Genomic DNA, 25,780 nt, shown 5'->3' with positions numbered 1-25,780 from the left:
CTGAGCATTACTTTATTGCCCGTGGGCAGTTTACATTTTAAAATCTACAGAAGCAGAGAATTCTGTGGAGAGGAACCCGCCCCCTGACTCCCTAAAGACTGTCCACCATCTACAAGGCAAAGTCAGGAGTGTGATGGTCTCCATTTACCTGGATGAGTGCAGCACTGACACACAAAGCACAACACTACCCAGGAGAAAGTAACCTACATGATTGGCACTCCACCTTCAAAATCCTCTCTCTCCATCACTGACGCACAGTGGCAGCAGGGTATGCCATCTACAAAATGCACTGCAGCAACTCACCAAGATTCCTTCAACAGCACCTTCCAAACCAATGACTGCTACCACCTAGAATGGCGAAGGCTGCAGATGCATGGGAACACCACTACATACATGCAAGTTCTCCTCCAACCCACACACACTTTTGAGTTGGAACTAGATCTCCTTCCTTCATTTGTCACTGGGTAAAAATTTTGGAGCTACCTTCCCTGCTGCAGTTCATGAAAGCAGGTCACCCCCACCACCACCACCTCCATTCGTGGACCATTAATGCTGACATAGCCAGCAGCACCTGCATCCTGTTAGAGAGCTTTACAAATAAAGCTACTGAACATCCATCAAGTTGTGAATGACCTCTTTATTTCAATGTGCAGTACATTCCAGGTTGCAACATGGCCACATGCATGCACCTTAGAAGGAACATTTTCTCTCCTCCCACTGCTCTGATTCAGCCTCTAAGTTCCCATTCCATTATTCCACTGGTCGCAATCCATCTCTAGCCTAACCGGTTATATCGTACTCTGCTCACCCACGTTCCAACCCACTTCTCTTCTGTCTTCACACATGTTCCATTCTCCTGTCACATCGAAATCCACCTCTCTTGTAACTGGTCCTTTTGCCCCTTTATGATCCGTTCAAAATAATGCCCAATTTTTTTTTCCAATTAAGTGGTAATTTAGCGTGGCTAATCCGTCTAGTCTGCACATCTTTGGGTTGTGGGGTGAGACCCACGCAAACACTGGGAGAATGTGCAAACTCCACATGGGCAGTGACCCACGGCCAGAATCGAACCTGGGTCCTCAGCCCCGTGAGGCAGCAGTGTGTTGTTTTTTTCATGATAAACCATTTTATTGAGGCATTTTGGCATAACAAACAACAACAATACAAAACAGTATGCAAAGAACAATCAACATAGTGCAAAAAACCAGCTCTCGTCCCACAAGGACCCGCCTAACTAACCCCCTAATCTACGATACCCTAAACCCCGCCCCCCCCTGCTGACGATTAATTTTCCGCGAAGAAGTCGATAAATGGTTGCCATCGCCGGGCGAACCCTGACATGACCCCCTCAGAGCGAACTTGATGTTCTCCATCCCGAGGAGGCTCGCCATGTCCGATAGCCAAGCCTCCGACTTCGGGGGCTTTGAGTCCCTCCACGCCAGCAGAATTCGTCGCCGGGCTACCAGGGAAGCAAAAGCCAAAACGTCGGCCTCTCTCTCCTCCTGGACTCCCGGTTCCTCCAAAACCCCAAAAATTGCCACCTCTGGACTCATCGCCATCCTGGTTTTCAGTACCCCGGGCCATAACTCCACGAATCCCTGCCAGTACCCCCCTGAGTTTTGGACATGCCCAGAACATGTGGACATGGTTCGCTGGTCCTCCTGCACATCTGGCGCACCTGTCCTCCAGTCCAAAGAATTTACTCATCTGGGCCACTGTCATGTGGGCCCGGTGGACGATCTTGAATTGGATCAGGCTGAGCCTAGCACATGTTGCGGTCACGTTTACCCTGCTCAATGCCTCCGCCCATATGCCCTCTTCTATCTAACCTCCGAGCTCCTCTTCCCACTTAAGCTTCAGCTCCTCGGTCTGCGTCTCCTCAGGCCCCTTAAGTTCTTTATATATATCCGAGGACCCTCCCTTCCCCTACCCATCCTCTGGACACTATCCTGTCCTGGATCCCCCTAAGTGGCAAGCGTGGGAAGGATGGAATCTGTCTGCGTAGAAAGTCCCGCACCTGCAAGTACCTGAAATCATTCCCTCTCGCCAGCCCAAATTTCTCCTCCAGCGCCCTCGTGCTCAGGAAGCTCCCGTCTAAGAACAGATCCCCCATCCTCTCAATCCCAGCCCCCCCTCCATGCTCTGAACCCATTGTCCATATTCCCCGGGGCAAGCCGGTGATTGTCGCAAATAGGGGACCAAACTGATGGTCCCTCTTCCCCCACGTGCCTTCTCCATTGGCCCCAGATCCGCAAAGTCACCACCACTATTGGGCTGGTGGAGTACCGTGCCGTAACCAGGGCTGCCAAACTGCTGCACGATGCGGCCTCCATCCGCTCCCAAACCGACACCCGCACCAACCATCCATTTGCTTGGCCACCCAGTAGTAATTACTAACGTTTGGCAGTGCCAGCCCCCCTCCCCTCGGTTCCTCTCGAGCATCAATGTCCTCACCCGCGGGGACCTTCCTGCCCCCACAAATCCCATAATAATTCTATTGACCTTAAAAAAGGATCGCGGAATGAAAATGGGGGAGACACTGGAATACGAGCAGGAATCTCTGGAGGATCGTCATTTTAACCATCTGCACACTCCCCGCTAGTGTCAGTGGGAGCGAATTCCACCTCCGGAACTCAACCCTCATTTGCTCCATCAACCGAGATAGGTTCAACTTGTGCAACCGACCCCAGTCCCGTGCCACCTGTATCCCTAAGTATCTAAAACTGTCCCCTACTAACCAAAACGGCAGCCCCCTCAGCCGGCCCTCCTGGCCCCTTGCCTGGACTACAAACAACTCACTTTTTGCCGTGTTCAGTTTATACCGTGAGAACCGGCCGAATTCCCTCCGGTTTCCCATGATTTTGTCCATCCCAGCCACTGGATCCATGATGTATAGAAGCTCTCGGGGCAATTGCCAGCGGCTCTATTGCTAGCACAAACAGCAGTGGGGAGAGGGGGCACCCCTGCCTTGTCCCTTGGTACAGTCTGAAATAGTCAGATGTCGTCCTATTCGTCCTTACACTAGTCACCAGAGCCTGGAACAGCAGCCTAACCCAGTCGATGAAGCCTCCCCGAACCCAAATCGTCCCAGCACCTCCCACAAATAGTCCCACTCCACCCGGTCGAAAGTCTTTTCGGCATCCATTGCCACAACTACCTCTACCTCCCTACTCTCCGGGGGCATCATGATCACATTTCGCAGCCTTCTTAGATTGCCCTTAACAAACCCAGTTTGATCTTCCATAATAATGTCCGGCACGCAGTACTCAATCCTAGCAGCCAAGAGCTTGGCCAGTAATTTTGCATCTACATTGAGCAGAGAGATCGGCCTGTAGGACCCACATGCTTCCGGGTCTTTGTCCCGTTTCAATATCAGGGGAGATGGTGGCCTGTGACATCGTCGGGGGCAGAACCCCTCTGTCTCGTGCCTCATTAAAAGCCCTAACCAGCACTGGCCCCACTATCCCAGAGAACTTTTCATAGAACTCCACCGGATACCCACCTGGCCACGGGGCTTTACCCGATTGCATGGCCCTCAAGCCCACCAATATTTCTTCAGTCCTAATCGGGGCCCCAAGCCCGTCTACCAACCCCCCTACCCACTTTTGGGAATGTCAGTCCATCTAGAAAACTCCTCATTCCCTCCGGCCCCGCGGGGGGGTTCCGAGGTATAAAGCTTACTAGAGAAGTCCTTGAACACCTTGTTCAGCCCTGCCGGATCTCCTACCAAGTCTCTCTTTCTCTTTCTCTTCTCCCCCCCCCCCCCCCCCCCCCCCCCCCCCACCTTCCCTATTTCCCTGGCCGCCTCCCTCATCCTCAGTTGCTGTGCCAGCATTCTACTGGCTTTCTCCCCATGCTTGTCGATCGCACCCCTTGCCATCCTAAGCTGCTCTACCGCCTTACCTGTGGACAACACCCCCCTTAAAAGCTCTGCCCTCGGGGTCTCCGTGTATCTCCTGTCTATCTAAAATCTCCTTCACCAGTCGGCCCGTTTCTGCCCTGTCTGCCCTGACCCTATGTGCTCGAATCGAGATCAGCTCCCCTCTCACCACTGCCTTCAGCGCCTCCCAGAGCACCGCAGCTGAGACTTCCCCTGTGTCATTGACCTGCAGGTAATTTTGCATACAGTTCCTCACCCTCTCACACACCCTCTCACACACCGCCCTCATCTGCCAGCAGACCGACCTCTAGCCGAGGCAGAAGTGTTAACCACTGCTCCACCGTCCCACGACCTCTGACCCGTTTGTATCTGTCCTCGCACGTCACATATCCAGAATGTTAACCCGTCTCCTGATACAAGAGTTTACACTTAGAATCATAGCATCCCTACGGTGCAGAAGGAGGCCATTCGGCTCATCAGGTCTGCACTGACCCTCAGAAAGAGCACCCGATCTAGGCACACATCCTCACCCAGTAACCCCACATAACCTTTTGGATACTAATGAGCACGGCCAATCCACCTAACCTGCACATCTTCAGACTGTAGGAGAAAACTGGAGCACCCGGAGGAAACCCACGCAGGCATGGAGAGAATATACAAACTCCACACAGACAGTCACCCAAGGCTGGAATTGAACCCAGGTCTTCTGCACTGAGACAGTAGTGCTAATCACTGTCACCATGTCACCCACTATGACACATGGCGCTAGGAGAGTAGATGAAGTGTGAAAGGAGCAGTGGGGGTGAGCACAGCTGGGTTTAAATAATAAACAATTTTAAAATCCAACAGGAAAATAAGATGCCCTCAATGTGGTGTCTCTTGCATTATCTATTAATTTAGACAGCTTTAGTTAACCTGCAGTTTCCAGACTGCTGTGTATGTGTTACTTAATGCTTTTGTTGGCAAAATATATAATCAAGAACCCAATCTGCAAATCTGCATCATAAACCTGCCTGTCATGGTGCTTGTTGAAATCTTTTTGGTCAACTTCATTGCAGTCTGTGACGTTTACCTGACTGTGGTGGGCCATGCCAACTGAGGGTGTGATATTTAGTTGCTGTGTCTCTTTCTGGGCTTCAGGTTAAATCCTGGTCTATTGAGAACTGCTGAATGGTTAGCTCGGAGTCTTGCTCAAATCTTTGGCTGGCAACCAGATGCTCTGAAAAGTGTTCCAAGTGTCACGGTAAGACCCTGGAAGCACCAAGGATCAGGGGGATCTTGGTGTGCATGTACACTGGTCCCTTAAGGTAGCAGAGCAGGTGGATACAGTGGTTAAGAAGGCATATGGTATACTTGCCATTCTTAGCCGAGGCATAGCGTTGAAGAGCAGTGAGGTTATGCTGGAACTGTATAAAACGTTGGTTAGACCACAGCTGGAGAATTGTGTGCAGTTCTGGAATCCACATTCCAGGAGGGATGTAATAGCACTGGAAAGGGTGCAGAGGAGATTTACCAGGATGTTGCCTGGGCTGGAGAGTGTTAGTTATGGAGAGATTGAGCAGAGGAGACTGAGGGGGGACATGATTGAGCTGTTAAAATTTTGATGGGCATAGAGTAGATAGGAACAAACATTTCTCCTTTGGTGGAGGGATCAGTGACCAGGGATCACAGATTTAAGGTATGGGGCAGAAGGTTTAGAGGAGATGTGAGGAAAACCTTTGTACCCAGAGAGTAGTGTGAATTTGGAGTTCGCTGCCTGAAAGGGTGGTTGAGGCAGAGACTCCTAACATTTCAGAAGTATTTAGATGTGCACTTGCAATCCCAGGGCATATCAGGCTATGGGCCAAGTGCTGCAAAATGGGATTAGAATGGTTAGGCAGTAGGGCAACACGGTGGTGCAATGGTTAGCATTGCTGTATCAAGGCGCCAATGTCCCAGGTTCGATTCCGGCTCTGGGTCACTGTCCCTGTGGAGTTTGCACATTATCCCCGTGTTTGCGTGGGTTTCACCCCCACAACGCAAAGATGTGCACGGTAGGTGGATTGGCCACGCTAAATTGCCCCTTAATTGGAAAAATTAATTGGGTACTCTAAATTTATTTAAAAAAAGAATGGTTAGGTGGTTAGTTTTGACTGGCGCAGGCGCGATGGGCTGAAGGGCCTTTTCTGTGCTGTATGATTCTATGACTCTATGACCATGATCTCTTTTTCCCGGGTCGGGATCAGTCTGAGAATACGGGGTAGACTGTTTAGGACCGAGATGAGGAGAAATTTCTTCACCCAGAGAGTGGTCTGCCTGTGGAATTCGCTACCACAGAAAATAGTTGAGGCCAAGACATTGTATGTTTTCAAGAAGCAGTTAGATATAACACTTGGGGCAAAGGGGATCAAAGAATATGGGAGGAAGGTGGGATCAGGCTATTGAGTTGGATCAGCCATGGTAATGAATGGTGGAGCATGCTCAAAGGGCCGAATGGCCGCCTCCTCCTCCTATGTTTATCATCTGTTGATCTCCACTCCTATTCCTGATGGTTAAGCTGTTCTAAACCTCTTTATCAAGATAATCCCGATGATCTGATTAGACTGTCGGCCATAGCACCTGTTTCTGCCTGACCTGCCAATCTATCCAAGTACAATATTAAGGGCATAATCTTAAAATTAGAACTAGACCATTCAGTTCCAATGCCAGGAAAGGGTAGTGGGAATCTGAAACTCTTCCCCAGCCAAAAACCCTGATGAGGTTGGGTCAATCACAATTTTCAGCTCTGACATTGATTAAAGTTTTTTATTCAAGGGTATTATGGATTTCAGAGCCAAGGTAGGCAGATGGAGCTGAGATTCAGATTGGTCGTGACTAACCGAATGGCTCAATAGGCTTGAGATGCTGTTTGACCGACTCCAGTTCCTGTGTTCTCTGGACTGTTTGAGTCCTCTTCTCCCATTTTTATTTTCATTTGCTTCTCCCAGCAACCCACATTTATACAGAATATTCCTTTCTTTTGATAATTGAAAGTAAGTAAGGAAAACTGGTTCCCGCGGGCCAGAGGCAGTGGAACAGAATATGTGGAAGATACATGGACATAGAAATATACATAGAAAATAGAAATAAACATAGAAAAGAGGAGGCCAATCGGCCCTTCTAGCCTGCTCCACTATTCATTATGATCATGGCTGATCATAAAGTTCAATATCCTGATCCTGCCTCTCTTTTCTCTAACCCCCCCCCCCCCCACATCCCTTCATCATTTTAGCCAAAAGAGCTATATGTAACTCTTCCTTCAAATTATACCTTTTGACCTCAACTACTTTTTGTGGTAGTGAATTCCACAGATTTACCACTCCTGAGTGAAGAAATTTCACCTCCTCAGTCGTAAAAGGTTTACCCCTTATCCTCAAACTATGATCCCTAATTCTGGACTCCCCCACCATTGGGAACATTCTTTCTGAATCTACCCTGTCTAATCCTGTTAGAAATTTGAGTTTCTATGAGATTCCCTCTCACTCTTCTAAACTCCAATGACTAATCCTAGGCAATTTAGTTATCCTCATGCGATAGTCTCGCCAAGATGCCGTGAAGATAAAGAGATGGTGTTGTATTTCCAACCATTGTTAATATTAACTGATTGTTCTGAACTTCCATGAGCATTTTACTCCACGATTCTGAAAGCAGCACTTGTTTTGGTAACTGGCCTCACAATTCCTTTGCAGTTGCACAGAACCAGTATTCAGTTTATAGACAATTATGACCTGAAAGAGGACATTGGTGTGGGTTCTTACTCCATCTGCAAGCTATGTGTAAACAAATCTACTAACATGGATTATGCTGTCAAGGTATGTGCATACTATTTTTGCAGTACAAACCATGTGCAATTTAGGATGATTTCAATGACTACTCTAGACTGAAGAACATCTTTCAAGTAAACCTTGTGTTAGTTGCCTGTTTCTGAATTTTGCTGCTTTTCTATCTTCACATCTATCACCTGCAGAGTGTAAAGTTTTAGATATGTTGAAGTTTATCAAGACTGGAGGTTTTCAATTTCAGCCAGGAGAGCACTGGAATAGTCAAATCAGAACTGACCGTGATTAAGGTTTTAGCAGCAACTGAACTGAGATTGGGTCAGAGGTGGGAGTAGATGGACCTCATGATGCAGAGTCAGAAACTCTGGTCGCAATCAAACAGGATGTTGAGGTTATAAACCTACTGGTTCAGCCTAAAATAATGGGGGGTGGTTAGAATGAAATCCGTGACAAAGAGATATAGACTGCATAGTGACTGCCCATTTACTGTTGTATTGAAATAATTTCTGACTTGTGTTTTACAGCTTTGTTCATATTTTACACCCGTTTTCATTTTATAAATTCTTAACTTTCCCCCTGGCCATTGTTTTTAAATAATGTAATATTTGGATGTCAGAAGTGCCAGGCAAAACCCATATCCAACAAGAGAATTAAACCATCTTTCCATGACATTCAATGGCATTACCATCCCGGAATCCCCTACTATCAATATCCTGGAGTTCCGGAATTCTGTGGCAAATAATCGCCCCATACTCTACAAAGCCTGTCCACCATCTACAAGGCAAACATCAGCAGTGTGATGGAATACTCTCCTTACCTGGATGAGTACAGCTCCAACAACATGCAAGAAGCTCTGTACCATCCAGGACAAAGCAACCTGCTAAATTGGCACCTCATCCACTACGTTCAACATTCACTTCCTCCATTGATGTACAGTAGCAACATTGTGTACTGTATTTGAGATGCACTGTCGCAACTCATCAAACTTCCTTCATAGCAGGAGCGTGGAGAAACACTGCCTGCAAATTCACCACGCACCATCCTGACTTGGAACTAAATCACTATTCTTCCACTGTTGCTGGGTTGTAATCCTGAACTTCCTTCCTAACAGCACTGTGGGTGTACCTATACCACATGGACTGCAGCGGTTCAAGAAGGTGGCTAACCACCAGCTTCAAGGAAATTAGTGAGGAGCAACAAATGCGGGCCCAGCCTGCCGTTAACTCCCACATCTTGTGAAATAATCATTTTATTCGCCAGTTTCATCATACAAATAACAAAAGAAAAACAAAAACAACAGCAAAAATTACCCCATCATTATACAGCCTGAAACATCTACTCGTAAATGCTAAAAAATAAGTTTTTAAAAAAACAGAAAAACCAAACCAAACCACTTAGTGTGCAATGGTAACAAGTTCCCGAAAGTGCATGATAAACAAACCCTATGAATTGTAGAACCCCTCCTTCATGCCCCCCCACCCCCAAGCTCAAATTTCATCTTCTCCAGGTCAGGAATTCCGACAGGTTCCCCACCGCCATGCCGAGGCACAGAGTGGAGAGGCTGACCTCCACCCCAGAAGGTCCCGCCTACGAGCAATCAGTGCGGTGAAGGCTAAAAAATTTGCCCCACGCCCGCCTGTAGCTCAGGCCAGTCCAGTACCCCGAAAATGGCCTCTAGGGAACCCGGCTCCAAGTCCACACGTACTACCCCCGGGATGGTGTTGAAAACCTCCCTCCAATACTTTGCAACTTTGGGCAGGACCGATCCATATGTACATGGTTTGTGGGGCCCCTCCCACACCGCTTGCAGACATCCTCCACCCCCTCAAAGAGCCGGCTCATCCTCGCTTTTGTGAAGTGCGCCCTATGTCAGACCTTCAATTGTATCAGCCCCAACCTCGTGCATGAGGTTGAGGCATTCACACTTCGCACCACAAACCTTCTTCCAACTTTTCTTCCAAACCTCCCCAACTCTTCCTCCTATTTGGCCTTGATCCCCTGCATGGACACCCTATCCTCTAAAATCTACCCCAATCCTGCACCTTCTCCGCATTCACTGCCCAGTAATACGTTTGGGAGGCCCAGCCCCCCCCGCTTGTCGCCCTCTCTGCAGGAGCACCTTCCTAACCCTGGCTAGCCTGCATCCCCCTAAAAAAGACCTGGGTAAAAAGACCGGCAGGCACTGAAACAAAAATCGTGGTAGCACATTCATTTTAACCGCCTATAACTGGCCCGCCAACGACAAAAGGGAGGTTGTCCCACCTTGCCAATTCGGCCTTCACCCTCCCCACCAAACTAGTAAAATTATGCCTACGGAGTGCCCCCCCCCCCCCCCAAAGTCACGCGCCCCCTGCACTCCCAAATACCTGAAGTGGGTTGCCGCCCTGTGAAATGGCTGCTCCCGCCCTCACCCTTGGTTGGGACACCATGAAATACTCACTCTTTAAATTTAATTTATACCCCATGAACAACCCAAATCTTTGGAGCAACCGCATTATATTCCCCCACCGAAGTACTCGGCTCTGAAATATACAGCAGTAAATCATCCGCATGCCTTATGTTCCATTTCTCTTCTCTCTTTCCCCCCCCCCCCCCTCCCCTTAACTATCCCCTTCCACAAACTCCTTAAAGCAATGGCTAATGGCTCGATCGCAAATGTAAATAGCAGGGGTGACATAGGATACCCCGGCGCAGAGCAAAGTACCCCAAACTCATGTTGTTTATCTGAACACTCGCCATCGGTTCCATATAGAGCAGCTGTACCCACACCTGTAAACATCAGCCCAATCCCAAATCTCTCTAGGACCGCCATCAGATACCCCCATTCTACCCGTTTGAACGGCTTTTTCGCATCTAGCGCCAACAGCACCTCGGACTCCTTTCCCTCTGTCGATGTCATGATCACATTTAGCAACCGTCCAACATTCGAGAACAGCTGTCTGCCCTTCACAAACCCTGCCTGATCTTCTATAACCTTCGGGAGGCACCCCTCCAACCTTGCCGGCAGCACCTTTGCCAATATCTTGGCATTCAGATTCAATAAAGATATGGACCTGTACGACACTCATTCCGTCGGGTTCTTGTCTTTTTTAACAGCAGGGAAATCAAAGCCTGTCCCAGTGTTGTGTTACTACCTCCCTACCTATCACCACCTCAATCATCCCCACCATCAGCGGCCTATCCAGTTCATACCGAGAGGGTTCCTCCGCCTCCCCCCGCAACTCCGCCAACATCTTGGCAAAGTGCACAATCAGTCTCTGGCACTCCACCCCCTCGGGCAAGCCCACAATTCTTAAATTCTGCCGCCTTGACCTGTTTTCTCCAGATCCTCCACCTTAACTCTCAATCCTTTGTTGGCCTCCACCACCCTCCGCAGCTCCTCGCCTATCGAGGTGAACTGGTCGCTAATTTGCGACAGAGCCTCCTACACCCCCTTTTACTTCTCTCCTACTCCTGCACCTCGGCCAATATCCTCAACCAGGGCTATTGCCTCCTCCACCAATACCTTCATCACTGCTATCATTTCTTTCCCCATCACCTCCATGTGCTCAAACTGCTTTTCAAACTCCCCGGCCATCACCTCGGTCATCTTCTCTACTCTGAAGGGCGTGGCCCCACCCAGCGACCCAGCCTCCGCCATCTTTCCTGCCATTGGGCTGACCAGTTCGCTCGGCGGTGAACCTTCGCTTGCCCCCTTCATCCCGACGGCATTTTTCTGATTCTTTGACATCCCCCCCACCCCCACTTCCTTATGTCTTCCTGCACCTGTTCATCCAAAAACTGCCCCTGAGACCGGGCATTAAATTCCAAAAAACCAAGCCTGGAACTGGAGCCACCCAAAGTGCGACTTCCACCTAATGCCGCCACCGGAAGTCCCCACATCCTGTGAAATAATTAAATAAATTTGCATATCTGTCCAAAAGTGTGCCCTGAAATTTTTCTGAAGAATGTCTAGCATTAAACTTTCCTCCTTTTCATGAAGATTTGGTGACATTTATTCACAGTCCCTAATTTCCTTTAGAAGATTCGTGTGGTGATTATGCACGTTGGGTGATGGATATTTCAATGTTTTGACTCCGTAGTGACAGTCAAAACGTCTACGTGATTCTATGCAATAGAACAAAGAAAATCTCTAGAAAGCCGGACATTAAAAGAATGAGCTAATTTTTACATTCCTTTATTGTAGATTCTCACTGGTGATATTACATACCTCTTCCTTTTAAGAATACTTAAAATTGTAGGAATTGTCATGTTTATAGTAAAGGGGAAACCTGGTTTGTTGATGCTGTTAATTGTTCTTTAATATAGCTGTATTCCTGCACACAACAGTAATTATGTTTTTTTAGATAATTGATAAAAGCAAAAGAGATCCTTCTGAGGAGATTGACATTCTACTTCGATATGGGCAACATCCCAATATTATTACCTTGAAAGATGTAAGTAAGTTTAGCCACACTGCCTTCTCTTAATTTGGTAGGTTACCCTTGTACAAACCTGCTATTTGCAGTACTGTAATGCACTGTAGTACCGTATATTAATGATGAATAAAACACAATTTTTCCACATCTAACACTATTGCTCAAAAGTGTTTCTGTAAATGGCAATAGCTCTGCGTTAATTATAGATCTCATGATTTTGCTGTCATTTTTGCAGGTTTATCATGATGGTAAATATGTGTATCTAGTGACAGAACTCATGAAAGGGGGAGAATTGCTGGACAAGATTCTCAGGCAAAAGTTTTTCTCCGAACGTGAAGCCAGTGCTGTACTGTACACCATAACAAACACTATGGACTATCTGCATGCGCAGGGGGTAAATATAATTTAATACATTTCCAACATTTTTATTTTTAGCAGCAATAGAGAAAAATGCTGTTCCTTTGCTGTAATATCATGGGCAGACTCTTGTTTTTGAAAGATATTCATTTTTAAGTTAAATATAATTCAAGAAATAGTTCTGAACCAACTTGATTCCTTTCTGAAGTTAAACATTGACAGTTTTTAAAACAAAGGCTTAGATATTTCGGAGCATAGCCTATATACTGACTAAGTTAAAAGCCAGTGCCTGGTATGTCTTTCCTGTGCGATTGAATAGTGCTGCTTCGTGATTTGGATTTTGATTTTTAATATTTAAATGTTTCTTCCTGAAGATGTGATTGAATGACTGACTATGGCCGTGATTCTCCGGCCTCGTTTCGCTCACTCGAGCGGAACGAGGCAGGTGAATAGTGGAGAGAGACCAAAAACGGCCTGCTCCCATAGGTGAAATCGGGATCTTGCCTTGGTGTGGGAGAGAAACCAATTATCACCACAATACAATTAACAGGAGTGAATCCAATGGCCTCACCAGCAAGTGGTCACACTGGTGGTGATTAGTACTCTTTTTAAAAGCACGATCCTGGCAGAAGGGCTTCTGCAGGGGCTCCCGGTGGCCGTCAAGGTCACTGCAGCCCTGAACATTTACTCCTTGGGATCCTTCCAGGGCTCAAGCTGGATCCGTGTAGCATCTCACAGGCCATAGGCGGCAGCGGCGAGGGCGGCAGCCCGGAGGACTATGGAGGCCCTCGTACTCATCTACTTCAGAGGATGTGGCCTGGTCCTTCATTGCTATCTCTCTCCTTACTCTCTCACCCCCCCCCCCCCCCCCCCCCCACCCCACATTTCCCACCCTCCCAGGGTATGTGTAACATAACTCCAGGGTGCTGGGATCTCGGTACCATCAGTAGGTCACTGTCAAGGGCAGGGGGTGATAACCTGCAGAGAGCTGAGCGCCAGACTCCTGCCTGTCTGCTGGGTGCTTGCTCACACCCATCACCTGCACATGGTATGCTTAGGGAAGGGAGGAGGCATGCCTGGAGAAATGGGCCAAGGATTCGTAGGTCGGCCTGCGTTACAGAAGAATGTGACAAAGATGTCATACTGGTTGTGGTGAAGGGTAACACAGGTGTGCAACAATGCCCCACTCTCCTGATTGGTACTGCCTCTGCATCATCTGGCACTGCCAGCCCTGGCGGCTCCCCCATGTCTGCACCATTGTGTTGACAGCGCCTTGGTCATTCCCATCTGAAAGTGGAATATGTCCCGCAGCACCTTGTCAAGGTCAGCCTGGTACTGGGTCACATTCCCCAGCGATTCGGGCAGTCTACCAAGGCCCTCCGCCATGGCCGTCACTGACTGCGCCACGCCTTGGACACTGTCACTCATTCTGCCGATGTAGTGTACCAGTCTCTCCACTGCAGTCGCCACTCTAGCAGTGTTGGCCTCGGTGCCACACATTGCCAGCGGCATCACCTGCGCATGTAGCCTCTGGGACTCATCCAATCAGCTATGGACCTGCTGGAGTGTCGCTGACATCTCCCTCAATGTCCCGGCCACACCCTAATGTCTCCATCAACTCTGGGACAGTATGTTCCATATGCTCAGTATCTGGCTGGGACCCAACTGGGTCCTGGGATTCACCAGACTTCGGACTGTTGTCTCGCTTGGGCATTACTGCCTCCACCTGATGTGCATCTGCAACTGTGTGGTGCTCAGCCGATTGTGCCCCAGAAGCCTACCAACGTTTCCCACCAAGGTGCGTGTATCTGCGCTGGTGGAGGGTGGGGATGACAGCTGTGACGCGTCGATCGTGGAATCCTTGGAGCTCTACTCTGAAGAGGTCTCATGGGAGGCAGGGAAGGGGGCCACCACGGATAGGCTGGCGGCGCCGGCTGGAGGGCCTTTGGGAGAATGGACATATGGTCAGTGTGAGGGATGGGTCAGTGGGAGAGTTAGGTCAGTGTGTATGGCATTAACAACTCCAGTTTGACAAGTTTTCCTGTGGATCTGCACCTCTGCGGCATGCGGCAACCTCCTGATTGGTGACCGCTCTGTTGGTCACCTCCAGGGCCTGTTCCTCGAAGATAAGGAGGGTTCTTATGTCCGCACCCCTCCACCCAGCCTCTGCTGGTGATTGTGGGAGAGCTTCTCCTGTGGAGAAACAGAGGGCATTGTTAACCGTACACGTGGTTCACAGTGGTTGTGGGGGGGGGCGAGCGGGGCAATGGTTGAGGGGAGAGGTGAAGGGAGGGTTGGGGGCCACATGTTGGGTTGGGGGCAGGGGACGGTGGTTGAGGGGAGAGGTGAAGGGAGGGTTGGGGAGCCACATGGTGGGTTGGGGGGAGGGGGTCAATGCTCGCGTGGGGGCACAAAGGTCTCCGGGGGGGGGGGGGGGGGCGTTGGTGTCAACTCGCCCGTGCTGCCCGGTGTAGTTAGTTGACGTTCTTGCGGCAGTAGAGGCCAGTCCTGGTAATGCTTCCCGAGCTTATGGCTGCTGCCACTGCGCCCAGGCGGCCAGTCTACTCGGCACCATGGCTGTGAGCTGAGTGGGGTTGGCTGTGCTAGTTCTTTTTACGTGCTTATCAACCTTGTTTTTTGATTTATTTTTTTGGGGGGTGGGGCAGGAGGAGGAGGGGAGAGAGAGAGAGAGACTGGCGAGCACTGCCCTGACGAATCGGGTGATGAGCCTTCGCGTGCTAGAGTTGTATTTTGCTACAGTTGTACAGAGGACTGGTGAAACCACATATGGGAGTACTGTGTACAGTTTTGGTGACCTTACTTTAAAAATGATATTACATTAGCAGCAGTTCAGAGGTAGTTTACTTGACTAATACCTGGGATGAAAGGGTTATCTTGAGGAAAGATTGGGCCTAAATCCACTGGAGTTTGACCAGAACTAGCAGAGAGAGTTTAAGGTTAAGAGGTCTACCATTTAAGATAGAGGTGAGGAGAAATTCTTTTTGAGGTTTGAGAGTTTGGATCACTTCCTTAGAGCGGTAGAGGCAGTCATTGAATATTTTTTAAGACAAATAGATTCTTAACAGATTGATTCCTTTTTAAGAATCTATTGGAGGTAGACAAGTGGTGAGGCCACAATCAGAGCAGCCATGATCTTGTGGAATGGAGGAGGAGCTAAATGCTAGGGGAAGACCAGATGGGGTTTGTAAAGGGGAGGCATCTGTCGGCTGACGTTAGGCGGTTTTTAAACGTGATAATGATGGCCCCAGAGGGACAGGAGTAGGCGGTCACTATGGACGCGGAGAAGGCGTTCAACCAGGTGGAATGGTAGTATTTGTGGCAAGTGCTGGGATGGTTTGGGCAGGTGTTTGTGGACAGGGTCCGATTGCTATACAGGGCGACGGTAGCATGTAAAAGGACGAATCGGTGAGTTTGGGGTACTTTGGACTGCACCGTGGGACAAGGCAGGGGGTGCCCACTCTCCCCGTTGGTGATAGAGCCACTGGCAATGGTGCTTAGAGCATCTGGGAGTTGGAGATGGATAGTGCTTGGGGGCAGTGGAACATACGGTCCCGCTATATGCGGACGATCTGCTGCTTTACATATCAGATCCACTGGGAGGCATTGGGAGTATTATGAATATTTTGGAGGAATTTGGCCGATCCCGGATATAAATTAAACATGGTAGAGTGAGGTCTTCCCGATCCAGGCAAGGGGGCAGGGTGGAGGTTGGGTGAGGTGCCGTTTAAAGTGGTGGGTCGGGCTTTAGGTGTCTGGGCATCCAGGTGGCACGGATGGGAACAACTACATAAATTGAATTTGGCACGGTTAGTGGAGCAGATGTGAGGGGGCTTCAAGAGGTGGGACATGCTTCCTCTATCGGGGCAGGTGCAGACGGTGAAAATGATGGTAAACCCGAGGCTCTTATTTGTTTTCCAGAACCTCCTGATCTTTATTCCAAAGTCTTTCTTCAGGAAACTTGATGCTCTGATTTTGGGGTTTGTGGGGTGGGAAATCTCCATGGGTAAAGAAGGTATTACTGGAGAGGGGGCTTGGGGTGGGTGGGCTGGCCTTGCCAAATATAATTAACTACTACTGGGCAGTAAATATAGCCATGGTTAGGAAGTGGGTGGTGGCGGAGGGCTTGGCATGGGAGCGAATGGAGGCAGCTTCTTGTAAGGGGGCATTGTTGACGGCGCCTCTGCCATTCTCGCCGGCCATATACTCCACGAGCCTCGTGGCGGTGGTGGCCCTGAAGGTGTGGGGGCAGTGGCGGTAGCATCTGAGGTTGGAGGGTGCCTGTGTGGGACCGACCTGCGGGATTCACAGATTTGCACCGGGGGGGCTTAGATGCAGGGTTTTGAGGGTGGTGGCAGGTGGGGATCTAGCGGTATGGGGACCTTTTTGTGGCGGGGCAGCTTTTTGAGTTGAGACGAATTGGAGGAGTATGAGTTGCCCAGTGGAAACGGGTTCCAGTACTTACAGGTGCAGGATTATGTGAAGCAGGTATCATCCTTTCCCGAACTGCCGTCCCCGGGGCTGCAGGACAAGGTAATATTGAAAACCGGAGTGGCTGAGGGTAAGGTATCTGAGATATACAAGGAGTTAATAGACTGGGAGGGAGCTCCGATAGGAGAAGTTAAATGGAAGTGGGAGGACGTTTGGGGGAATGGGGGGGGGGATTGAGACTGGACTGTGGGAGGAGGCTTTGAGGAAGGTGAGCGCATTGTCGTCATGTGCTAGGCTTAGCCTTATTCAATTCTAGGTAGTGCATAGGGTGCACAATGATGGTGGCCAGGGTGAGCTGGTTCTTTGAGGGGTTGGAGGACAGATGTGGATGGTGCACAGGGAGCACCACCATGTTCACATGTTTTAGACATGTCCAAAGCTGAAGGGGCTCTGGCAGGGGTTCACGGACGTAATCTCCGAGCTTCTGAAGGTGAAGGATGCTCCGAGCCCAGAAGTGGTGATATTCGGAGTATCCGAAGACCCGCGAGTCTTGGGGACGAGGGAGGCCGACGTCTTGGCCTTTACCTCCCTGGTAACCCGGAGACTGATCTTGTTGGATAGAGGAACTTGAAGGCACTAAAGCCGGGGATGTGGGTGAGCGACCTGGCGGATTTCCTTCGGCTGGAAAAAATTAACTTTCCTTCAAGAGGGTCAGTGGTGGAAACCGTTTAGAGACTTCTTCGACCGTGGGGGGGGGGGGGGAATAAACGGGTTAAAATGAGTGAGGCATGATGGTTAGAAGGGAACGTGGGAGGGGTGGGGTGGTTAGGTGTTGTTTGTTTATTTGAGGTTTCCCGTTTGTTCCCATTCTGGTCTTGGCTGTGTTCAATGTATATACGAAATGCCGTAATTAAAATATTTTTTAAAAAGAATATTATATTGTTGTCACCACACCCTGGGCTAGTGCGTGGTCAATGCCAGCCCCACGTGACCCGGATTCACAACACGGGTGAAATTTAGATTTTATTTAAAATGCCCGAGATCCTTGGTTGATCCCAATAAACTACAGTCACCAGGTTTGTAACTTTAAAACACAAGTAATCTCTTTATTATGTACTATAATTAAGCTGTCCACTACCCCGTTCCCAACCGCCCCTCCCCTTCTAACTCTCCCAACCCTCTATACACATACACACACACAACAGAGGGCAAAGGATGGTGGAAAGGGAAAGAGTTAATAAACTAAAAGTGTATTGATATTTGATGCACTGGGATGACTTCCAGTTAATATCTTTCTGAATTTCAGGCTTTTGGTTTGGTGGTACTTCTGGACTTGATTATTTTCTCTGGCAAGGCAGTCTACCTTTTTTTGAAGACTCAGTATCATTTCAGATTCACAGCAAAGGATGTGCCAGGCATTCATTGCTTTCCGAACAATAGAGATGTTTTTTCACTTTAAGCAGGAAAGAGAGTGAGAGAGTGTTCCTTTTACTTCCAAGGTCTAAACACTTCTGCTAAAAGCTAAGTTCTTTCCGAATGCATCACGCAGGAACCAATCACTGACTTTGTCAGACAGAACACTGCCCCTGGCCAACACATTGGTTGCCAATTAACCAATCAGACCGAGTCCCTCCAGAGCTATTTCTAAGATCCATTCAGTGCCAAGGAGTGTGGTTTCTCCTCTTCAAAATACATAACCGGGAACACTGGGTCCTGGCAAGCAGACTGCTTCAACTTTGAATCTTCTACTTAAAGGCACAACCTGATTAAGGGTCCATGGACCAAAATAATAAAAACTAAAAGAAATGAGAACAAACGAAATAAACAGGAAGGACTCTTGCATTATTGTTTTCTGGGTTTGCACTGTCTTGGTCAGTAAGTAAAATCAGCTGGTCGTGCCCTGTTGGTCAGATCATTAATTTAATTCAATGTTGACCTCAGTTGATGCCATCGTCTAGATCCATGAATGACTATATCCCAATGTTGTTTGTTTTTTAGAGCTGCAAATCCATTCCAAATTAACTTGCTGGAAATTTGTCTTTGAAAATTAAATGTCATCATTTGAAACTCCATGCAGAGAACATTTGGATTCTGTGTAGTTCCTAGGGATGGGGCAAATGATTTGCATTAACTCAAAACTCTTAGGAGAGGATATTAGAGTAACGACAATTCTTGATGAGTATGGGCAGCACCGTAGCATAAGTGGATAGCACTATGGCGTCACAGCGCCAGGGCCCCAGGTTCGATTCCCCGCTGGGTCACCGTCTGTGCGGAGTCTGCACGTTCTCCCCGTGTCTGCGTGGGTTTCCTCCGGGTGCTCCGGTTTCCTCCCACAGTCAAAAGACGTGCAGATTAGGTGAATTGGCCATGATAAATTGTCCTTGGTGACCAAAAAGGTTAGGAGGGGTTATTGGGTTACGGGGATAGGGTGGAAGTGAGGGCTTAAGTGGGTCAGTGCAGACTCGATGGGCCGAATGGCGGCCTCCTGCACTGTATGTTCTATGTACGGCTAAGTGGGGCACGTATAAATTATTCCCTGGAGATTTTCATTTTGAGCCTCTTTAGGCTTTCATCTTGTTAATGTTGAAATCCATGGTTTTACTTGGATCAACAAGGTTTGGTGACATCGTGTTGCTCAAGTCTTCTGTTACGAATACAGTCAGAGCAACTGAACCTTGTATAGTGCTTTTAACATATCAAATGCATTCTAGCGCATGTCACAGGATGTAATTATACAAAGATTGCAAGCCAAAGGGGGAAATATTGGAAACCTTGGTCAAAAACATGATTAAAGCCAAATCTTAAAGGAGAGTCATTGGCAATGGGTGGGAATTGCAAAATGTGGATCCCACACGAAGAAGAAGTAATCATGTTTACTAGTTTGTACTCATTCTCCCTTTCAAGCTTGCCTGTACCTGTTTAGGTTTTCACCTCTCCTGTCTCTCACTGTAGTACTGAGATTTTCTACTCCTTGAACCACTCCTATCTCTTTTATGCCCTTGGTCCTCACAGTCATTGTTCTGTATATTTAAAATCCACCATAATAAAGACATTCCATTTGTATCTCTTCCATGTTACATGTTAATTAATTTAGTACCACATTTACTTAGTGTGAGTCAATTTTAGTAATTGCTGTGTTATTCCTTTTAAGTTCCATTTGTTCTCTGTTGGTGTCTTTGACAAACCTACCCCATTCCGTTTACTTTAGATGTCTGGCTATTTTAAAATTCAATGTGTGATTCCTGGCTTTTGGGTGTTGTTCTCCATCTGCCCTGGCTCTTGTCCTAAAACTCCAGTGTTACTTGTGCCACTGTAGTTTGAGCAGAATCTAGTGCAGAAGCACAAGAACTCAACACAAATATAACTTCTGGGGAGGCAGTGGTGTGGTATAGTCACATGACTAATGATTCAGGATGATGCTCTGACAAACTGGGTTCAAATTCCACACCAATAAAAACCCGGAATTAAAAGTCTAATGACCACGAAACCATTGTTGATTTTCGTAAAAACTCATCTGGTTCACTAATGTCTTTTAGCAAAGGAAATCTGTCCTTACCTGGTCTGGCCTACATGTAATTCCAGATCCACAGCAATATGATTGACTCTTCAATGCCATCTGGGATGGCCTAGTCAACTCTGTTCAAGGGAAACTAGGGGTGAGTAATAAATGCTGGCCCAGTCATCGATTTAATTTTTTTTTTTTTTAAATATTGATTTAAACCTCACCATTGGAAATTATTGACTGGTCTGTCTGGGATGGCCACAGTGGTACAGAATTAACAAAGTCTCCAAAGTTATAGAATAAAGTGGAGCTACTTTTGCGGTCTGTGTGTTCCTCGTTTTTTGCAAAACTTCAAATGGCAGTCTCCATTCCCCTCCCAATACAGGGTTTTGATCTGGTGGTTGTGAGCTACCTTCTTGAACCACTGCAGTCCATGTGGTGTAGGTACACCCACAGTGCAAAAGTGAGTTCTGGAATTTAGACCCAGTGACTGAAGGAATGGCGATGTTGTTCCTGGTCAGCATTGTCAATATTACTGGCAATTACATTAAGATATTGTTACAATGGTAAATGCATTGTTATGGTTTAATTACAAAATGCAATATTATGTTCTAATGGCAATTTAATTGTTAAATAGGTGATGAGTATTTGTACACCTGTAAATAGGGATAACTGGGACACTGACAGGGTGGAGGAGTGTTGACTCTGCACTCAGTTAAACACTCTCTGCACGGATAGACAGTTAGTTAGGACTTCACCGTACAACGTGGTAGCAGGGAATGGTTGCTTAGAGGTGAAGACTGGAGTTCTTTTTTCCAGGTAGAAGATTGTAATTGGCACGAGAGACCATATTATTACCAGTATATTGGAGGCATCAGTTGCCCCTCAGTGCCAGGGACCCGGGTTCCAATTCCACCTTTGAGTGACTGACATTCTCCCAGTGTGTGCGTGGGTTTCCTTTGGGTTCTCCGGTTTCCTCCCACAGTCCAAAGATGTGCAGGTTAGGTGGATGGCCATGATAAATTGCCCATTAGTATCCAGGGATGTGCAGGTTATGTTATGGGGATAGGGTGGGGTGGGCAGGGAGTGGACCTGGGTGGAGTGCTCTTTCCGAGGGTTGTTGCAGTTTTGATGGGCCAAAATACCACCTCCAGCACTGGAGGGATTCTATAACCAGACTTGATTTTGAGAAGAATGGCTGAAACCAAGTGTAAAGTATCAAGATATCAATTTCTATAAATGCTCTGTGAAGCTGAATCTTATGACCAATGGAAGATTTGAAATGAATATATAGACCTAGGATATGTCCATGCCAAAGAAAGCTAGGTAAGACCTTGGCACTTTCACTTCCCACCTGAAGCATGATCAGGCACAAAGTATTTTCAGAGCTAGAGGTTCATCATTTGGACACTGAGGAAAGTTTGGCAAATTTCAACATTTATAGACACAATTTATAAGAAAGGTGCTCTGTTAAATGCTTCTGTGGCATGGTCAGACTTTGATAAATTTAGACGGATAGATGGTTACTCCATAGCAGAATATATTATGCAGTTTGACAGGTTATATAACAGATTTTGAGATTCCCAATTCAGTGCTTGCTTTCAAATTTTTGGATTACGCTATGTATCGAACATAGATCTGCATAGATCTGCTCTTGGGTTTGATTGGAGTTAAATTCTGAAAGCCATCTGCTTTTTGGAACAGATACCTTGGGGGGGAATAATTCTGGCATTCATTTCCAGCCACTTTTATGGCACCACTGGGACATTCAGCAGTAACACAAGTTGGAGGATTCCACCCTGGCAACATTTCAAGACTAAAAGAAGAAAAGCAAGCATAAAAAATGAGGATCAAGATCCTTTTGATAGCTCTATCAGACAACAGGAATTGGGTAACTGTGGCAGGAGAATGATACCTCCCCCCCCCCCCCCCCCCCCCCCCACTCCCCCCAGTGATAATTGAGGAATGGTGAACAAGTGTTTCAGATGTGACTAATTGTACGATGAATTGTCCGAAATGGAATAACAGGATCTTTGAAATGACATATGATAAGGAAGGATCAGAAGGGGAAGGTGACAGTACTGGTCAGTCAGAAGGAAATGTCCTGGTCACCAGAACTTTTAGCCCAGTAATGTGTGTTCTAGTAGCGGATTGTGCTGTGTTAGACAGTGGGTGCATGTCTACAGTCTGTGGAGTGGATTGGTTAAAGTGTTACCTGAATTCTCTGAATAGTTAAGACCAATGTAAAGTAAAGAAACATGAAAGTTCAAGTTGATTCAGGTTCAGGGATAATAACACTTAAATCACCTAAAGAGAGTGGTAATTCCATGTAAAATAGCCAAGTGTAAACTATTATATCGGCACAGTTGTGGTATCCAATGAAATGCCCTTGTATTGCGTAAGCCGTTTATATAAAAAAGGCTCAAATGAAAATGAAATGAAAATCGCTTATTGTCACAAGTAGGCTTCAAATGAAGTTACTGTGAAAAGCCCCTAGTCGCCACATTCCAGCGCCTGTTCGGGGAGGCTGTTACGGGAATCGAACAGTGCTGCTGGCCTTCCTTGGTCTGCTTTCAAAGCCAGCGATTTAGCCCTGTGCTAAACAGCCCCTTGCAAATGAAATTGGATATGGAACACAAGGCAGTTGTTTTGGGGAAATATGTAAATTTAGAGTTTGCATTATAGGGACAATATAATCTTTATTATTGCCACAAGTAGGCTTACATTAACACTGCAATTAAGTTACTGTGAAAATCCCCTAGTCGCCACACTCTGGCGCCTGTTCAGGTACACTGAGGGAGAATTCAGAATGTCCAATTCACCTAACAGCATGTCATCCAGGACTTGTGAGAGGAAACCGGAGCACCTGGAGGAAACCCACGCAGACATGGGCAGAATGTGCAGACTCCGCACACAGTGACCCATTATATTCCCTTAATCGATCTAATCACTGTTAAGGTGTTGATGATATCAGGGCGACAGGAGTTTAAATTGTTTTAAAACTACGTTGCAGTTTGCCCATCTATCTTGTTATTGGTTAAAATTCTACTAATGGATGATAAGTATACTCAACTTATACAAGAGATCAGTGAGAAATGTGATTTATTTATTTTTTATAAAAAGACACCATCACGTCCTGCAGTAAGTTTCCCATTAGCAAGAATGTATGGGATGAGGACAAAAACATTTTTCTGTTACACCTCAAAGACATGGCAACTAGATTCAGTTTGTCAGCAGTGATATATAGTTGAGACAAAAAGGTAATTGTGGACAAGATAATGAAAAAATGGACAGGAACCTGAGTGGGAGCACTGGCTAAATTCCTAACTGACAATGGAGGGGAAATTTCAAATGAATTTAAAGTATGCATGAGCAGTAGTGAACACAGCAGTAGAAGGTTCCTTTGGTAATGGGATTTGTGATATAAATCACACTGTAATTGATATGCTTCACAAAATCATTGTTGACCCACCAAGTTTTAATCTGCCAATTAGCCCTTACGTGGACAGTCCAATTCACTTCAAATGGTTCAGGGCTACAGTGCCTATCTATTAGGTTAATGGAGAAATCCCAAAATGCTTTGTGATGTGGCATCACCGCTTGGCCTTGTAAGGGACTGCGTTTAGTTCAATTTTTTCTGATCATTTGAATGCTCTGCTAGCAGGGAGAAAGATATTCATTAAGGCTGAGGTTTCACAGAAAATTCTGTGAGCTTTGTGGCCCTAAGAAATAATTTTAAATTCAGGGGATGGTATATTACAAAAGAGAAGGGCAGAAAGATTGGAAAAGCATGGGTAAGGTTATAGACAATTTTGCAACATGGCAATCAAACTGTTAGGGTACATTTCTCGAGGCAAATTGGCGCTGATTATACATTTACAAAATCCCAACAGAGAATATAGAATGGAGAGGCACCAGGCAGATGTTGGACAATTAGGTGCAGATTATGACAGATAGAGATAACTGAATATGAAGAAAGTGATGCAGAAGTGTAGGATAAGACTGTTTTCACCAAAGGGCAACCACCCCAAGTTGGCACTAAAGTGATATATATGCTAGTAGGGTCCAGTGTATGGAAGGATGCCATCTTTATAGAGCAGAAAAAGTCACTGATAAATAGAATCATTGGTTGAATGTGCAAGATAAGGGACAGGAGGTCCCAAAGATTGACAAAAAGAGGTAAAGACGTGGAAGGCCAGAAAATGCAGTGAGTTCTGAAAGGGCAGGATGGCACAGTGGTTAGCACTGCTGCCTCACAGTGCAGAAGACCCAGGTTCAGTCCTGACCCCGGGTCACTACCTTGTGGAGTTTGCACATTCTCCCCTGCCTGCGTGGGTCTTACCCCACAATCCAAAAAGATGTGCAGGGTAGGTGAATTGGCCATGCTAAATTGCCTCTTAATTGAGAAAAAAATAATTGGGTACTCTACATTTTTTTTTTAAAGTTCTGAAAGGGCACCAGGAAGTGATCACGGCATTAGGTAAAGATACAGTTCGAGTGCAATAGATGGGTCATTTTTTGTACAGTGTGTGCAGGAGGGTTTCCTGAAACAATATGTTGACAGGCCAACAAGAGGCGAGGCCACGTTGGATTTGGTTTTGGGTAATGAACCAGGCCAGGTGTTGGATTTGGAGGTAGGAGAGCACTTTGGGGACAGTGACCACAATTCGGTGACGTTTACGTTAATGATGGAAAGGGATAAGTATACACCGCAGGGCAAGAGTTATAGCTGGGGGAAGGGTAATTATGATGCCATTAGACGTAACTTGGGGGGGATAAGGTGGAGAAGTAGGCTGCAAGTGTTGGGCACACTGGATAAGTGGGGCTTGTTCAAGGATCAGCTACTGCGTGTTCTTGATAAGTATGTACCGGTCAGGCAGGGAGGAAGGCGTCGAGCGAGGGAACCGTGGTTTGCCAAGGAAGTGGAATCTCTTGTTAAGAGGAAGAAGGAGGCCTATGTGAAGATGAGGTGTGAAGTTTCAGTTGGGGCGATGGATAGTTACAAGGTAGCGAGGAAGGATCTAAAGAGAGAGCTAAGACGAGCAAGGAGGAGACATGAGAAGTATTTGGCAGGAAGGATCAAGGAAAACCCAAAAGCTTTCTATAGGTATGTCAGGGATAAGCGAATGACTAGGGAAAGAGTAGGACCAGTCAAGGACAGGGATGGGAAATTGTGTGTGGAGTCTGAAGAGATAGGCGAGATACTAAATGAATATTTTTCGTCAGTATTCACTCAGGAAAAAGATAATGTTGTGGAGGAGAATGCTGAGCCCCAGGCTAATAGAATAGATGGCATTGAGGTACGTAGGGAAGAGGTGTTGGGAATTCTGGACAGGCTTAAAATAGATAAGTCCCCGGGACCTGATGGGATTTATCC

General features: G+C 47.0%; 1 pseudogene; it reads left to right on the top strand.

The window, feature by feature from the left end:
* Nucleotides 1-25,780, top strand: part of LOC140428110 (ribosomal protein S6 kinase alpha-3-like) — a 191,393-nt pseudogene that overhangs the window by 145,546 nt on the left and 20,067 nt on the right.

Source organism: Scyliorhinus torazame, chromosome 8 (assembly GCF_047496885.1).
Source record: "Scyliorhinus torazame isolate Kashiwa2021f chromosome 8, sScyTor2.1, whole genome shotgun sequence".
Lineage (NCBI taxonomy): Eukaryota > Metazoa > Chordata > Chondrichthyes > Carcharhiniformes > Scyliorhinidae > Scyliorhinus > Scyliorhinus torazame.
The sequence above is the reverse complement of the archived record's forward strand: the minus strand, read 5'-3'. Positions and strand labels throughout refer to the sequence as shown.